Raw genomic sequence first — 18,273 nt, 5'->3', positions numbered from 1 at the left:
TGTAACAAGAATGGTTTCAAAGAGAATCTTCAAATGGTGACAGCATTTGTATATCTCCAAGGTACAAATGGATTATGCAATATTTAGCCTATGATTTATTGATTCAGGAGTAGGGTATTAAAGTGAAAGTCAAAATAAAGTACCCCCAGACATGCCACTTTATTCTTTTAGATGTAACAAATTTTATTGAATAGTTTGTGCAGATCTTCCCAAGGACTTCTTTGCTTTTTCTTTCTTACCTCTACCCTGTAGTGTTTTGCATTAACGTACCTGAATTACAACATTTGCCACATGCGGAACACATTATCATTTTTGTCTCCGCAGTCAAGACTCATGGAAATACATTTAACCATGTTCACATTTTTCAGTTAATATGGTCATTTTTGTGGAAGCAAATGAAAATGCACATTCACTTCATGACAGGATATCTTGACATTTCTGGAGAGAATAAATGGAAATGGTTTGTCTTGCTTAAAACGAGTGACCTAGATTCTTAAGAAGATAAGTAGATATTTCTAATCTCTAGGTTTTATTAACTTTTTTCTTTTGCTTTAAAGCTCCTCCTGGATATGCTTGTGATTAGATACTCTCATTTGAATTTTTATTTATATGTTTTGGGGAATCATAGTCTCAAACTTATTAAGTGCCATTTCCAATCTTTAATTTCCTTAGGAAAAGAAAAGATCTCAGTATTATGTGGTTTAGTTTGTCAATAGGTTTGTATAAAACCTTATGATCTATAAGACTGAATTTACTGGGGCTTTATGTTTGCTATCTTTCTTGCCATCTATAAAAAGCCTTTCATATGTTACTATTAGTAGATACTTTCCTAAATATATAGTGCCAGAAAATATTACAGATTTGATTAAGTAATGAAAGTATAAACATACAAATAGATGTAGATTCAAATTTCCAGATTATGCTAAACAAAAAGAGAAGTGGACTTGTTCTCTGCCAAATCTGGTTAGAGCTCTTAAGATTGCAGTGTTTTAAATTGGATAAAATTTTATAGAAAGAATTAGGATTTGAGACATGTGAGCCAACATGTTTAATCTAATTTACAAACCAGCATAAAACTTATCTAAAGAAACGTAAGCTTCAATACTTCAAAAGTTCATCACTGATAACTTCTACTATATAGTCCATCCATCACTGATAACTTCTACTATATAGTCCATCCTGCTATTGTATGAATGCAGTCCTAATTAAAACCATATTCTCAAATTTAAAGCCATAAACCTATATGAAAATGAAATTGAAGTTTAATACCAGACAATTTGGGGCTGGAGCTGTAGCGTAGCAGATAGGATGTTTGCCTTGCAGATGGCCGACTAGAGTTCAATTCTTGGCATTCTTTATGCTCCTCTGAGCCTGCCAGGAGTAATTTCTGAGCACAGAGCCAGGAAGTAACCCATGAACACTGCTGTGGCTAGTCCAAATAGACACACATGCACACACACACACACACACACACACACACACACACACACACACACACACACACACACACACAAATACCAGTTTATCAGTGCCACATAGAAACATGACAGAAATCTATTTAAATGAGTCCAGTTGTCTCCATGCTAACTGGCTAAGAAATAGACAATACATAAGATCCTTTATCTTGAAATAAAAAAGACCTGAGATTTGCTGATGAAAGTGTGTGTTCATTGCTTCTGTCCTATGCTAAATTGCAATTTTTTGTGCAAAGAAAAATAAAAGTAATAGTAAAAACGTAAAAGCTTGAGAAAGAGGAGTACACAGTGATCTTATTCATTAGTGGTCTATAAAACATGATAGAAGAATATGAAATGCCCAAGGGCAACAGGAACAGGGCCTTAATAGGAAGGATCCTGGAGTGTCACTGAGACAGTGATGGAAAGAAGCAGACACTCTGGTCAAGGGCTTGGTGCTGAATTGTGTTATGTATGCAACCCTATTATTCATAGTATTATAACCAGAGTTTCTAGATGAAGAAATAATAAAATTAAAAAGTTTTGGATCACAGTATGACAATGCTCAGAGCTCCCTCATGGCTCTGCACTTAGAGATCACTTCTAAAGGGCTTGGAAGGTTGGTCATATTGAGTGCCAGGATAAAACCTGTCTGGTCTTTCTGGTCCTCATCTCATCTCATGCATGGCTTTTAGTGCATGCAATATAAATGCCCTGACCACTATACTATCGATTTGGCCCCAGAAATAAATTTTTTATATAAAGAAGAACAGAGTATAGAGAAGGATACTACAAAATAGGCTTAGACAAAAGAAAAATAAAATGTTAAAAAGTCCCTGCAGGATAGCCTTTAGAGGCATGGCTGCTGAATAAAACGTTGTCTGAAGACATATAGAACTGTGGTTACAGAAATGTTTGTAGTTGGTTTTTAGTCAAAGAATATACACCGCCATTCACTAGTACAACTTTCCCATCACCACTGTCCCCCATTTCCTTCCCTTCACTCTGGCCTGTCTCTGAGACAAGCTGTCTGCTTCTATCTCTCACTATCATTGTCATGGTAGTTGTGTCAATGCAGTTACTTCTCTAACTGTGCTCACCACTCTTTGTGGCAAGCTTCATATTATATGTAGGCTGGTCCTGTTAGCCCTCATCTCTATGGTTTCTGGATATTATTAACATACTGTCTTTTATTTTTTTTATATATCACAGATGAGTGAGACTATTCAATATCTATTCCTCTCCATGACTCATTTCACTCAGCATAATAGTCTCCATGTCCAGCCATGTATAGGCAAATTTTATGACTTTATTTTTCCTAATGGTTGCATAGTATTTAATTATGTAGATGTACCATAGCTTCTTAAGCCATTCATCTGTTGTTGGGCACCCGGGTTGTTTGAGATTCTGGTTATTATAACTAGTGCTGCAATGAACATAGGAGTGCAGTGGGCATTTTCTGTGTTGTGTTTTTGGTTACTAAGGTATATCCCTAGGAATGGTATTGCTGGATCATATGGGTTTTCAATTTCCATTTTTTTGAGGAATATTCCTAGTGGATATTCCAGAAAGGCTTGACTAGTTGGTATTCCCACCAACAATGAATGAGCTTCCCTTTTTCCCACATCCATGCCAACACTGGTTGTTCTTGTTCTTTGTGATATATGCCAATCTCTGAGGTATGATATGATACCTCATTGTTGTTTTGATTTGCATCTCTCTGATAATTATGGAGCATTATAGAGCATCACAAATGATGTGGAACATTTTTTTCGTGTGCCTTTAGGCCATCTTTTTTTTTTTCTTTTTTTCTTTTTTGGAGGAAATGTCTGTTCATTTCTTTTCCCATGGTGGAGTTAGATTGTTGTTGAATTTTGTCAGTACGTTGCATACCTTAGATATTAGCTCCTTATCTGATGGGTATTGGATGAACAGGTTCTCCCATTCCATGGGCATCCTTTGTATCCTAGTCATTGTTTCCTTTGAAATGCAGAAGCTTCTCAGTTTAATGTAGTCCCATTTGTTTATCTCTGCTTCCATTTTCTTGGACAGTGGTGTTTCCTTTTTGAAGATACCTTTAGTCTCAGTGGCATGGAGTGTTTTGCCTACATTTTATTTTCTATACCTTATAGTTTCAGGTCTTATATCAAGGTCTTTAAATCGTTTTGATTTGACCTTTGTGCTTGGTGTTGAAGAGAGATTTGAGTTTTCTTTTTTGCTATTTTGACCAGTTTTCCCAATACCACTTGTTGAAGAGGCTTTCCTTGCTCCACTTTGTGTTTCTTGCTCCTTAATCAAAGGTGGATTGATTGTATATCTGGGGATCATTCTCTGAATACTTAAGTCTATTCCATTGATCTGAGACTCTATCTTTGTTCCAATAAGATGCTGTTTTAATGACTTACTTTGTTGTACAATTTAAAGTTGGGAAAGTGATGCACCTCCTATTTTCTTTTTCCTAAGGATTGTTTTACTCATTTATGGGCATTTATTGTTCCAAATGATTTTCAGAGTGTTTGATTCACTTTGTAGAAAAATGCTATTGGTATCCTTAGAGGGATTGCATTAAATCTGTACAGTGGTTTGGGGAGTATTGCATGGCTTTCTTCTGCCTGAGGCGCTTTCTACATTCATCTACAATTTATTTTTCTTTTCCGGGGGGGCACTTTTGGATATACCCTATAATGTTTAGGACGTACACCTTACTCAGGTCAAGGATCATTCCTGACCATTTGGCACTATATTGAGGTGGCAGAGATTGAATCTGGATCAGCTGTGTGCAATGAAAATACTCTACCCGATGCATTATCACTCTGGCCCCTCACCTATAGATTCTGGCACAAAATTTTGCATAAAGTAAATGCAAATTTTACTCTGTTCTCAAATTATTTTCTACCATATTAATTTTTTGAAAGAAATCCATCTTTTCAAGCGTGCTATCAGAACAGATAACTAAATTCACTGACAACATTTATTCTATCAACACTCATACAGTTGTATAAGTGAAACTGGAAAGTTACAGGAATGTCTAGACTTGTGATGGCTAATCTTTTTTGAGCCCGAGTGCCCAAACTGCTGCACAAAACCAAAGAATTTACTCAAGAGTGCCAGCACGTCAATTAAACCTTAATAACAAGATTTTAGTATCTAAAAACTATGCAGCATTTGCCGCATATCTTATTTGCAGATCTTCCTGCGTGCCAGCTGCAAGGCCTTTATGTTCCACTGCTGGCACGCGTGCCATAGGTTCATCATCGCGGGTAACTCCCAAAGTCTCCATCCAGTATGTTACCAGATATGCTGCAGATAGAAACTGAGAAGTATCATTTTCCTTCAATTCCATCTAAAACTCCAGGTGCAGAGTTTTGACACTGAAAAGTGACTCCTCTTCAGGGTATGTCTGACCTATGACTTAATGTGGCTAACCAGCATTATGTGAAGGCGATTCTTAAGGTATAAGTTTTGATGCTTTTTTTTTATAGCTTACCTTTGAAAAGCTAACCTTTATGAAGATTCCTTTTTGGATTGGTGGCTCCCCATCTTTTGTTGAGTCACCAACAACCTAGCACATTTTAGAGGATTTCATGTGAATTCTGAGCTATATCTCTGCTTGTGTCCTAGTCTCAGCTCTTTGAATGGTTCATTGACTGTGATTTGGAGGATTTGGGCATTATTCTAGGTGTATGCTTAGATCTATGGCTTTGAGAGTGAAATCAGGGGAGTAGTAGCAGCAATTTTTTTCTTGGCTTGATGAAAGTTAGCAGTTTTCTAGAACATTCTATGATCTCTAAAATGACTGCATGATTTGTTTGACTTTTTTGTTTTATGTTTTGGGGCCATACCAGGTGTCTCATGAGTGACTCATGAGTCACTCTTGTCTCTGCACTCAGGAATTATTCCTGGCTCAGCTCAGGGAACCATATGGATACAGCAGGGATTGAACCTGACTGGGTCAGCCATGTCCAAGGCAAACAACCTACCATCTATATTGTCACTCTGTTAAATAGTATTGATGATAATATTGATAAGGACTGCCTGATCTTACTTTGTCCAGTCTAGTGCCTATATTCATGCATTATGGTTAAAATATCCTCTTTGCTCATTAGGCCATAATTATACATTATATATTATATATGCATATATATATGACTGATGGTTTTGCCTGTACATGCGAATCCCAATAGATAACTCTGCTTTTTTTATATAACTGAGGATGAGAAATCAATATTTATTTATTTTAGAAGAATTTACTCGTGTCTGTGATTCTACTTGATTTGGGTTTTGGCATAACTGTTCTGAGCTTTAGAATAGTTATATTTATTTTATTTATTTTTGGGGGGTTTTGGTTTTTCGGCCACCCCTAGTGATGCTCAGGAGTTACTCCTGGCTATGTGCTCAGAAATTGCTTTTATCTTGGGAGACGATATAGGACACTGGGATTTGAACCACCTTTTGTCCTAGATAGGTTGCATGCAAGGCAAACACCTTAACGCTGTGCTATGGCTCCGGCCCTTAGAATATCATATTATGACCAACTATAAAATAAGGATAATAGTACTTCTAGAGAGTAATATTAAAAGAATATAAAACATCACCTATTTGATGCTAGATAATTATAGCTGTTATACTTATATTTATATATTTTGTTTCTGTCTCTAGTTCCTTATGAACATCGAAAATTACTATTAAAATACATGCATACATATATATGTATATATATACACATACACACACACACACACACCCCTCAGATACTTCAACTTTAAATTAGTACTAGGCATCTTAATTTATTCTTAGTTTATTTTCAAGGTTAGATTTTAGAAATGTTTATGTGATATCTTTAAATTTATTTCCATATTTTTCTTTGTGGAGAGGAGTCCTAGAATTGGTGTAATATAGTAAAGGGAAGAAGTTTCTCATTTTTCTCAGAATGAACAAATTGAGGCAGAGGCTAGACAAGTAGCTCTTCATTGCATAAACTGACCAGTATGCTTCAATATGCTTGATATTATTTTATAGTTACCTGAATTTGTTCGTCATTCAGCCCAGATTTTACTTTATGATTGGCTCTGTGCTGAGTGCTTGGTGGGCGCAGTGAAATATAATACAACCTACTAAAGAGTGGGTTGGTTAAGAGATGACTTAGTGGGCTGGCAAGGTGGCGCTAGAGGTAAGGTGTCTCTGCCTTGCAAGCGCTAGCCAAGGAAGGACCGCAGTTCGATCCCCTGGTGTCCCATATGGTCTCCCCAAGCCAGGGGCAATTTCTGAGCGCTTAGCCAGGAGTAACCCCTGAGCAGCAAACGGGTGTGCCCACCCCCCAAAAAAAAGAGATGACTTAGTAAGAAGCTATAATGCATAAAGGAATTTTAGTGCTAAGAAAGGATGTTCCACCATAACTTAATGCATAACTTAATCTCACATGATTCTGTTACTATTACTAAAGTTATGTGGTAAATGAAATTGTTTCTGGCATACAAGAAGTTACAAGAATCCCTTTCTTAATCACTTTTCCATGATCCCAAAGGGTGATGCTTGAAAGTAAATAACTATTGCAAAAGAAATAACATCACCAGAAGAGACCAAAATTGGTTCTTTCATTCAGCTTTGACTGCATTCGTATTACCTTGCTGAATAGAGCTGACTGCATTGTTCTAGGCTTAAAATAGAAAATGCCTCCCTATAAATGAAACAGTCCCCTGGCATTTCATACCATTACTCCTGTTTCTGATAAATGAATTATTGATGTCTGAGTTAGATCTTCCTTTCCTAGGTTGCTTCTTGTTAAGTGTCTTAAAAGTCAAAGCAACATATTTTGAGAGAGATGCAACCAAAGAATTATATTTTCAAAGTGTGATATGTGAACTCCAAATCTAATTTCTTTTCAAAATAAGCCAACCTAGAGGTTAAAGGCTCATTTTTCCAAAGGAAATGGGTTTATCTTTATGTTTCTTATCTCTATCCTGTAAGATTTAACAAGGGTGGATGGAAGCACATTTTTTTCCAGTTTTTTAGTCTCCTTTAAAAGCAGATCACTTCAGCTTTTCAGAATGTTGCTGTATTGCAGAAATCAGTGTCTGTAGACTTTTCCTGCTCATTCTTGCAGTTGAGGAATATTAGGAAGTAGTGCTCCAAAATAAAGTTTCTGTAGGTAGTTCATGTTCAGGGACTATAAGGAAAATATTTAGTCTTGAAACTAGAAAACTATGCATACTTTAGACCTATAACCTTTTTTTTTTTTTCCGGCCACACCCATTTGGTGCTCAGGGGTTACTCCCGGCTAGTGCTCAGAAATTGCCCCTGGCTTGGCTTGGGGGAACCATGTGGGACGCCGGGGGATTGAACTGCGGTCCTTCCTTGGCTAGCGCTTTCAAGGCAGACACCTTACCTCTAGCGCACCTCGCCGGCCCCTAGACCTATAACCTTAACTGGTAATAACATTAGTTTTTGTTTACGGGGTTTAGCTAGATATATCAAAATAAAATTATTCTCTTCATAATATTTATTGTTGTATGTAATTCTAATAGAGTCTCACTTCATTCTGCTGCCTGAGTCATTTTTCTACCTCATAATGAAACAGGGCAAGGTATATGGCTAATTGGTAGAGCACAAACCTTAAGTATATGGGGATCCTAGATCCAGTGGCTGATACTGCCAAACACACCACCAGTACTAATAATTTAAAAAGGCATTTCACTCCTCTGATATATTGATATGTTGTTAAAAATGACAGTATCCACGGCCAGAGCAATAGCACATTGGGTAGGGTGCATGCCTAGCACACGGCCAACCAAGGATCGATCCCCAGCATCCCATATGGTCTCCTGAGTAATCTCTGAATTATTTCTGTGCACTGAGTGAGGAGTAACCTCTAGGCACCACTGGATATGACTGGCTCTGGATATGACAAAACTTCTGAACCCATTTGTAAGCCTACTATGTATCTCTCCCTCCCACTTTATATCCTCCTACAGGAACTCCCAGAAAGTACCCTCTGGGTGGCATTATTTCTCCTCCACTTCATTCCAGCCATGTTTTGTGATGCTTTCTCTTACCTCTAAGATTTGGATTGGATGCATGCAGTGAGTTTTTAACAGCACCTATGAAGCTTATTTCTTTCATAAAAGCCTTTTTGGTATAGTTGGAATCCCATTTCCCAGAAATGGAAGGCAGAGGCAAGAACAGATAATAAGAGGATAATTTCTAGTTTCATGTGTGATTTTTAAAATAACTGTTTTTATATTTTGATACTTTGAAGAACATAGATCTTAATTGACTAAGCTTGATGAGTTGGCATAACACATATTTTTGCCAAAGCTGCAGCCTCTGGCACAAATTAGAACTAGTACAGAAATTAGAACTAGTAAATGATAACACTATCTAATCGCCACCTTGTATAGTTTAACTTGTTTTGGAAATAGTTCCATTTAGCATCTGAAAACCTTCAGAGTTGAATGCTAGTAAGTATATTTGTATTATTAAAGAGCGTTCAAGAACTTTCACTGCCTTTTGTGCCTCCCAAAGCTCCGGAGAACAGAGAGCTTCCTTGGGTTACTGATGTGGGACTCACACTGCTACCATTGCCTACCCTCAAATTTTGCCTGTCTTTTTATAAGTCCTTTGAATTAATTCTTTTCACATTCCTAGTATCAAAAACCCAATACTTTCTTACTGGCGGTTGTCTGACATATGTGTATGGGTTCTTTAGCTTGGTACATTTTGTAGAGAAAAGGAGGAAATGTTCAGATACTTCAAAAGGAAGAAAATGACTAGATTCTGAGGAATTGTTTCAACTAATCTGAATAAGTACAGAAAATAATGATCAAAATATTCATTTTATATGAAACAAAATATCAGTTATTCTATAGTTTTTACCAATGCTAACTTTAGTCCCATTCTTCTCTTTGTCAGTTCTAGTGTGTCTGCCTGGAGGATTTTGGGATTTGGTCTCATGGGACTTTCAACAACAGTTTTGATGAAGGATCTGATTAATGCTATAAGTTAAAATGAAGTAGGAGAATAATTTATGCTAACCCAGTATAGTATTGACATGAATAATTGATATTTGCTTCAATTTTATTTTCTTATTTAAAAAACAAACTCATAATTTCTTCAGGCCTCCAGAGAAAATACAATCTTCTGTAAGGGGAGATAGAATTTTTAGTAAGGAAAAGAAAAAAGTTCTTTTTTAAATGATGCAGTGTCTAATCTCTACCTTGGAACATTGAACTTGTTTTAGAGATAGTTTGCAAGAATCCCTGTAATATTGTGAATGTTTTCAGTTTGGGATCACATATTACTTTGCCATTGCTTTTGTACCTAAATGGCAACTCTTGAGAGTACCCAGGAAAGATTCTTGGTAGCAGAAAAGAGTGATGATATGGAATATCTATGAGTTGTAAGAACCTGTTCTCTGAGAAACAGGAAATCTTAAGGATGTAGTCTATTGGGCAATTTTCTGACCCCTGACCCATGTAAAATAGCCAAAGGCATTGAGAAGTATGGAAGATCACTTGTGATTTCTCAACATATTCTTGTGAATTCCTTGTTCCTCACCAGGAATTCTCATCACAATCAACTGTCCTATGAATTTCAGAAAGATTGACCTTTGTTAGAGGTGTTAACCTCTTCCCAATTATAGATCTCCCTCCCTCAAATGCATATCATTTACATTTGTTAGTAAATGCACTCACATCTCTATGAATTGCAGATAAAATACCTTGTAGTGACATCTGGGCAGCTAAGGATTTGGTGTGACCTTTTTTGTTCTTGTTTGTTGTTACGTCTTCTAGGGTTTGTCCTCCACAGTTCCAGCCCTCCACATCTGTCCAGTAAATAGTCATTTTTTTCTCAGCCCTCATTTCTCCCTTTTCCAAGTTGTCACTTGCCCCCTTTGCCGCCACCTGACACCTTGATCTTCTCACAACTCCAACATAATGTCATGACAAGAGAGTATCACATATGTGACTTTTGCTCCATCTTGGCACCTTATCTCAGCTTTGTTAACTGAAAAATAAATCAGCTGAGTGAGGCAGAGAAATGTTTGGAGATCCAAGAATTGCAATTTGGAGAAAACCAAATGGAGTCCTGAGGAAAAGCAAAAGCCAATCCTTTCAGAGTATATTCTTGTTCTTGTTGGTACTACTATAAATCTTTGGTAGTTTTGCCCAGGCCTTGTAGTAAGACAGCTTCTTATAATACATTTTGCTTGAACTGCATTTGCGAATGTCCCTACTTATGTCTGCTTCCCAATTTGTATTGACATGTACCACAGAACTGTCAAGTCTGATGAATCACATATGTGATGGTAGCCCACTTATGTATGCAGTAATACACTCTGATGTTCAGACACCTCATTGTATGCTTCTCAGGAAGTTTTTCCATCCTTGCATGAGGCATGTACTACACCGTGTGGCAATAAATGAAATTGTTTTCTTGCCCGTATTTGGAAGCTCTATTCTTGGGCAGCAGAGGCATTTCTTGTGTCCAAAGAGTTTCTTTTACAGCAACTGTAGCTTAATTCTTCTTTAAGGTTAAACTATATCAAATTATTCAGTCTTCCATGGAGAATACTACTATTGGAAAAACCATGAGGCAACAGTATTGCACAACATGGAAGTCTCGGGTCAAGATCCACCACACTGACCAGAAAAATAATACACGGTTTAAGGCACTCGCTTTGTATGTGGCTGACTCATTTTAATCACTAGCACCACGTGGATATGGTCCTCAAGCACTTCAGGAGTGGTCTGAGCATAGAGTTGCAAACACCACTCTTAACTGAAAATTTTTTTTTTTACTTAACTGTTACACTTATAGAAAAATTCTTTCACATTTGTTAAAATGTTTGTAGACCAAATAAAAGTATGAGAAGACAGTTGGACATGCCATTATTTTGTATTTTATTAGATTTATGGTTGGGTGGGGAGGAGGGAGATTTGGGACATTGGTGATAGGAATGTTGCAGTGGTGATGGGTGGTGTTCTTTACATGACTGAAACCCAAACACAATCATGTATGTAATAAATTTGTTTAAATAAAAAAATTAAAAGAAAGATTTATGAACTTTTTACTTTTTTTATCATTTGATTTCATTATTTGTTATTCAGTTGTTTTGATTTTCTGTAAGTTTCTATTTGAATCCCTATTTAAAACTAATTCAATTAGGGGCACTAACCACCTTTAATTAATCTCAGGGGAAACAAATACAATTTCTTCATTTTTGTCGTGCTTATTTTTTTTTTTCTTTTTTTCTTTTTTGTTTTGGAGCCACACATGATACTGCTTAGTGCTTGACTACTTCGAGATCACTTCTGGCAGTGCTGAGGTGTATGTTCACAAAACAGTACACAAAACATTTCTGAATAAAAGCATTTAAATACATTTCTTATATATATATGTGTGTGTATATATGTGTGTGTGTGTGTGTGTGTGTGTGTGTGTGTGTGTGTGTGTGTGTGTGTGTGTGTGTGTATTAGGCTTATGGGCCACACCCAATGGCCCTCGGGTTATACTTGGCTCTGCACTCAGAAATCACTTTGGCAGGCCTGGGGGACCATTATGGAATTTTGGGAACTGAAACCTGATTCCGCTGTGTGTGAGGCAAGCGCTGTGCTATTGTCCCAGTCTTCTAAAAATATTTTAGATATTTAAATAAATTCTCACTTGATTAGTATAAGTGGAAGTTGGAGGGCATTGTGCTGAGCAGGATCCTACAAGTCAGAAACTTCTTATGTTTCACAAGCAACTCACTCGCTTGTGTTCTCTCCATTCCTTTGCTTAAAATCTTTGTTTTTCTTGACCCTTTTAACCATGTATGTTGTTTCTCAACTTTTTTCATTACCCAATATTCTTTTAATAAACTATTTGTCCATGTAGTTTTGTCATTTAAAGAACTAAATTTAGGGGGCCGGAGCAATAGCACAGTGGTAGGCCATTTGCTTTGCATGTGACCAACCCAGGACAGACCCAGGTTCCATTCCTGGCTTTCCATGTGGTCCCCTGAGCCAGCTAGGAGTGATTTCTGAGTGCAGAGCCAGGAGTAACCCCTGTGTGCTGCCAGATATGGCCCAAAACCAATAAAAAGGGGGAAAAATAGGAACCTAATTTAAATAGCATGAATGGTACCCCCACTTTTTAAAAGAAAAAAATAAAATTGCAGACAATTTTACATAGCCCAAGATGGAAAACCTGACTTCTAGAACATATGCATTTTTTCTCAAATAATAATGTACCCTGATTTAGAGTATTGATATGACTTGCTGTTTTTTTTATATTGTGTTCTTAACCAATAGATACTTTTTAATTTGTAAAAGAAATTTCTGTATTTGAGAGTTTTGGAGAGGGATATAATTGTTATGTTTCACTTTACCTAAAACAAAGAATATCCCTGGTTCCTTTGTATGTTTGTTTACAACTTGGATTTACCCCAAACAGAGATTCTCTTACTTGTAAACCTGGGTGGGACTGGCTCAGGATAGCCTGAGCTATCTGTCCTTACTGCCCCAACCAGGGGTAGTCTCTGTACTCAATAAAACAGCAGTTCTGGCAAGCAGCTTGCTCTCCATGAGCTAGAAGACTGCCAGACTACATGTGTTTCGCTCTTAGCCTGGTTTGGATTATTTTATGCGTGACCCTGATTCAGACTTGTTTACCTGGGCTTGGAGATATGGTGTGTAGGGTGATTTTATATATAATACCACTCAGAGATGACTTTTTGAATACCTCCTAGGTATGTAATGTCTTTGATTTGCTAATATTAATGTGATACTTAGAAATTTAGTGCTTGACCCATCACTTACAGGATACTTTTTCATGGGGTATTCAGACTTGTTTACCTGGGCTTGGAGACATGGTGTGTAGGGTGATTTTATATATAATACCACTCAGAGATGACTTTTTGAATACTTCCTAGGTATGTCATGTCTTTGATTTGCTAATATTAATGTGATACTTAGAAATTTAGTGCTTGACCCATCACTTACAGGATAGTTTTTTATGGAACCCTAGAGTGTGTTTCTGCATCTCACACTGGGCTTTTCTATCCCTCTTCCTCAGCCAAACTAATCCCTTTAAAACTTCCTTTAAGGACCTAAAAAGATAACTCAAAGAAATAGAGTGTATAGATCACATGCAAGGGGCCCATGTTCCATCCCAAGCAGCACATGCCTCTTGAGCTTCCCTGGTGGTCTCTAGCACCAAGCCAACCCACATGCTAGATCATCCTTGGGACATGTCCCTCAGCTAATGGCTACCATGTCCATCTAATTTAAAGTTTTATTCAAACAAAAATTTCCTATTATAGACAGTAGAACAAGCCATTGTAAAGCATAGCCACAGACAAGAGGAATGAACTCATCTCAGAAGACTGCCACCAACAATGCTATTTGGGCTGGGTTTGGACTGGTGTTTGGGGACATTAACTATGAGGACATATGAGATAAGTGGCAATGTCTTTGTCTTTCATGAGCTCCCTAGGAGCTCTGAAATAAAAGGTAAATAGAAAAGAGAAATTTTTCTCCTTGCGGGAGCTTTTTATTTAGTAAAAATATTTAAATCTGAATATATTTTATCTATGTTTTCAAACCCTTTATAATCAGATACACACAGGTCTAGAAAGATATGTCCCCCATGTTTTAGTGCAACACTTAGTTCATCCAACAGTATGTTGTGATTTTAACTATGTATTTTTTACAGCTGTCATAAAGCAGCACATAAGAGTAGTAGTAGTATATAGTAAGCACTCAAGTGAGATTATATTATTTTCCTATTCTGTCCTGAGATTATTAAATTACGTATTGAAATCTGCAGTTATTTTTTACTGATTTAATCTGGGCAAGTATAATTTTGTCCTTGTTCCAGAGCAAGATTATTATTTCCGTTTTACTTAGGACAACCAGTGCATGATAGAAGCAACAAAATACAAATGATGTGATTGAAGAATCTAAAAGAGATATCAAAAATAATTTTTTTTTTTGGTTTTTGGGTCACACCTGGCAGCGCTCAGGGGGTTACTCCTGGCTCTACACTCAGAAATCGCTCCTGGCAGGCTCGGGGGACCATGTGTGATGCCAGGATTCAAACCACCATCCTTCTGCATGCCAGGCAAGCACATGCTAGCTCTCTGGGCCCCCCAAAATAAGTTTTAAATTAAATTCAATTTATTTGAATATTCTGAATCTCTCTACCTGCCATTTCTGTGCTCATTACTGTTTTTCGTAAATGATTATAAATATCAGTTTTAGTAGCAGCCAAAAGAAAGTTCTCTTTATACTAAGTGGAATAGTAAGCTGTACAATTAGCATAATTTGTCAAGAAAGAAAATACTAAAAGTTACCTGGAATTGTACCTTTATTTTTTCTTTCTTAGGGATTGTACCTTTTAATATTCACTGATTCTTATTGTTAGTCTTCAGACATAAAATAATAAATTAGCCTCTGATTTAGAAGGTTTTAATATATTTTTCAGGTGATATGTATATACTTCATTCTTGAATTAGGATGTAAATCAAGTCGCATATAAGCTTATATACATATTTTTAGCAAGTACTTGTAGGATGTAAAGGTGAAAAGGGGGGATGGGAAAAAAGATTTTGAAAAAGACCCATATATCTATAATTTCTGGTTAATAATTTCCTAAGAAATTTAAAATCTAATGAAATGTAGTCTCCCATAACATACAGATATACAGATTTTATTCCTATTGTATTCTTTAATTTTTTTTTTTTATTATTTTGGGGGGGCCACACACAGTGCTGCTTAGGGCTTGTTTCTGGTTTTCATTCATGTATGATGACTGACAGGTCAGGCTTTGTGGACCAAAGTCTTTTGGAGATTTAAAATTGGTTGGTTGCGGGGCTGGAGTGGTTGCTCAGTGGTAGGGTGTTTGCCTTGCAGACACCTGACCCAGGACAGACTGCAGTTCAATCACCAGGCACCCCATATCCCCAAGCCAGGAGTGATTTATTTCTGAGCACATAGATAGGAGTAACCCCTGAGCGTCATCGGGTGTGACCCATTTCCCCCATTCTCAGAAAAAAAAGAAAAAGAAATTAAATTGGTTGTTTGAATGCAAGGCAAGTCTCCTACCCACTAGATTCTGGTCCATTTATTCTGATTTATTTACTATAATGTTGATCTTGATAAATTTAAGCCCAGCCTCTTTAGTAGCATTAGTTGGGGGAGGGGGGGCAGGAAACAGAAACAATGGGACAAACATAAAGAACAACTTCAAATTAAGAATTTAGCTTAAAAATTAGATATAATTGCCACTAATGTACTGTGTATACTAAAAAAAATCAAGCACTGTTGAGGCCAGACTTTTCCATATACTTGTCTTTTATTAATATGAAGAGATTGAGGGTCTTGAGATGGTAAATAGACAGAATGATGTTTTTATGGGTCTCTAGGTAGAGAAAGGGAATGTTGTCTGAGCAAGATACTAGAAACCTCAATAGTTAAAAAGCTAAAATGATGAGAAGAGTAATGAACAGATTTTTAATGTTAATGGCCACATATATCACTGATGTGTGTGTGTGTGTGTGTGTGTGTGTGTGTGTGTGTGTGTGTGTGTGTGTGTGTGTAAAATTAAAACTGCTTGCAGTTTTTTGTGAAAATCTCATAGAAAGCCTCTGAATGTTCAGAGTATTATGCTGGACCTATGTACTACTCATGATATATGCCTACTGTGAGGTCTTGTTACTGGGAGCCTTTTGATTGATACTTTTCATCCTTTTATTTCCATTCTTTTATTTCTCTTGAGAAAATTATTTCCACCTTAGAATATTTAATCTAAATATGAAAACTGGGAAGAGTATCTGGAATTAGACTAGAGGGGTAGGGAAGCGGATAAATTTTAAATAATCATGGATGACTGTGTGTATGGAGATGCCTCAGAGAACATCTCCACTGGTAATAATTGGTTATTTCCATTATATCTCAAAGTTCAATATTTATAGTACAGTTGAATAAAATGGAACGATCCATTTAACTAAATATTTTAACTAAAATAACTGGTCTTATTCTATTGAGTTTCTTGAACTTAAACAGTAAACACAAGATAACCTGTTCATGCCAAGGTTTTCTAGACAAAAAAACTCAGAAAAACTCAGTCTATTTTCACATTTTGTTGCAGAATTTATTTATCTGGCTTGTAGTAATTCAGCCTTCAAAGACTGGCCCTAAGCCCTCCTCCCCCCGAAAGTATAATAATTATTGTGATTGTTCACTATAAGATTGTAAGTTGCAACATAAATCAGTGATGGGTTGCTTATCCAAGCAGACATCTCTTTGTTGCTAAGATTACACTGCGGTCTAATCCTGATGCAAAAGAAAAGTTTTAAAACACTGATTATTTTAACATCCTTGTTCAAAAATGTGATCTACCTTGTTTTCACCAGTTAGTGACTGGTTTCCATGGAAATGGAAATGGAATAATCATTCCTCCTTTTAGATTCTCAGCTGCCCCATGCCAACTGAGAGCTGTAAATGCCATTTGGTTAACAGCAAGCATCCAGAATTCTTCCATTTTAAAGTGGAAGAGGGAGAGGAAAAGGAAATGTTGCCAAATCATTTCACTTTTCCTCCCTTTAAAAGGGACACAATTTTATGATTGTGTCTCAGCTATTGACTAATGGTCATTGGACACATGCAGTGTTCAACAGCCCCTCTTCTAAGTAACCAATTTAAATCTCCTTTTCACCTTTATGAAGTCCCTTACCCTGCTGCCAATTTAAGTGGTCCTTAATTGTCTTCCTGCTATAGGTGGGCTATTCACCTGCTATCCCAGCAGTGGGCACTGAATGTGAAGTTGACAGCCCAGTGTTGCAAGAAAACATTTGTTGATTTCAATGATCCAAAACCCAAAGGGAAAGAATAATATATAGACAAAGAGATCGTGGCTTGTTGAAAATTCTCACTCATTTGAAAACATTAGTTTTGTTGTAAGATTTCCATTTCTGAGATTGCCACATTTGGAATTATTTCAAAAGAGATAACCAAGGTTTAGGTAAGCATGACATTTATTTTTTGCTGTCTTTTTTGGAGTCCCAAAATATAATCGATATGAAGGCTAAAACAAAACTAATGGTGTTAAGTCATAGCACTTTTCTCTACTTAAAGATCTATAAGATATGAGATCAGAAAAGCCTGTAATTTTAGTTCTTTACTATTTTGCAGCATAGTTCTCTGAGCTCATTTCCCTCTAGGATGTGAAAAGGATTTTCTCTTTTCAGTATCTAATTTTAATAAAGAAAACCAGGGAAGGAGTGATAGCACAGTGGGTAGGATGTTTGCCTTGCACGTGGCTGATCCTGGTTCAATCTCGAATATCCCATATGGTCTCTGGAGCCTGCCAGGAGTAACTTTCGAGCACAAAGCCAGGAGTAACCCCTGACCACCGCCAGGTGTAGCCCAAATTACAAAAAATAAGAAAACCAGACATTATGGCTTCTCACCATGTCTCGAGGTGAGGTCTCACACATCACCAAAGCAAGTAATGTGTCAACTAAGGAAAAAAGATCTTTATCCAAAAGTTAGGAAACTGAATAATGCTTAAAGGGAAATCTTACTGATGCTGTGCATGCAATTAAGGGCCTGCCATTTTCGATTCTCACATTTCATTCCTGTGGGGAATGTGACTTCCATGACTCTGTGGTATAAATAGCCTTACATCCCAATGATTGGAGAAAGGATCTTTTAGAATGAGGAAAAGGACTTTCCTGAAATATACATTAAAGGTCAATGTGGCAAGCCACTGCCAGACATCACAGTGACTTTCCTCCTGGGATTCCTTCTGAGCTCTCAAGAGAGTGTAGCAAGTTACT

The 18,273-nt window shown here is 36.9% G+C and overlaps 1 protein-coding gene across 1 annotated transcript in view; it reads left to right on the top strand.

The window, feature by feature from the left end:
* Positions 1-18,273, top strand: part of PCSK5 (proprotein convertase subtilisin/kexin type 5) — a 321,133-nt gene that overhangs the window by 132,387 nt on the left and 170,473 nt on the right. The window lies entirely within an intron of this gene.

This window comes from Suncus etruscus, chromosome 3 (genome assembly GCF_024139225.1).
Source record: "Suncus etruscus isolate mSunEtr1 chromosome 3, mSunEtr1.pri.cur, whole genome shotgun sequence".
NCBI classification, from domain to species: domain Eukaryota; kingdom Metazoa; phylum Chordata; class Mammalia; order Eulipotyphla; family Soricidae; genus Suncus; species Suncus etruscus.
Note: the sequence above shows the minus strand (reverse complement) of the source record. Positions and strands in the feature narration are given on the sequence as shown.